We start from the raw sequence: 865 nt of genomic DNA, 5'->3' as shown, positions 1-865 counted from the left end.
GTCAGTCTGTCCTAAGGCTTATGTCCGTCGTCTATTTCCGAAAAAAAATGGTTTCCTGATGGTCCTTTTGAATTTCCTTACTTGGGAAAATATATTTATTAGTAGATCAATTGATCGAATTATGGAGGTCCTTGAATATATATAAAGTATGGAGCTACGTAAATATCAAGGAAATATTTCAAGATATCCTGAAATCATTAATCATGGAGGTCCTGGCTCTATGGTTTATAGAAATAATAAATTTGAATTATTGAGGGTTTTGAAATATTTCAGGCGCTCCTTACATGCCTCAAATGAAAAAGAAATGAATACTGAATTATATGCCTCAGTCATACATGTAGTTTTATGATTTAAAAAAAAAAAAGAAAAAAATTATAGTTCAAAGTGTCTCCATTGTTTATTTTCATTGTTTTATGTAAACTGTTTATTATGTATAATGTTTTAAGCCATTGATCCATATGGGCGTAAAGTGCTTTTCAATAAAGAAAGATTAAAAAAAAACCATCCCTTTAGTGGCAAGTTTTCGATGCATGATTGGAAAATGAACTGTCTATCAAAAGTCAAATAAGTCAAGCATATGCTACACTATGAAATGCAAATGAAAAATAACAGAAAAGATAGGTACGGAAAAGAAAACAAAAATAAGTGGTCATTAGCCTTAAGTCCGTCGTTTTGTAAACCCCAAGATTTATTTTTCTTTCTTATAATCTGTCAAACAGTTAATAATGTAAGTAACATCGTTTAAATATTCTTGAAATAGGCCGAATTTGTTATAGTCCGAGTTTATTATTGTCCGATAATGTTGTAGGCCGAGTTTGTTATGGGCCGAAGTTTTATGGAGTCGAAAGGTACCGATATTGTCCTG

The sequence above is a fragment of the Mytilus trossulus genome, chromosome 9 (assembly GCF_036588685.1).
Source record: "Mytilus trossulus isolate FHL-02 chromosome 9, PNRI_Mtr1.1.1.hap1, whole genome shotgun sequence".
In the NCBI taxonomy this organism is placed as follows: Eukaryota; Metazoa; Mollusca; class Bivalvia; order Mytilida; family Mytilidae; genus Mytilus; species Mytilus trossulus.
Note: the sequence above shows the minus strand (reverse complement) of the source record.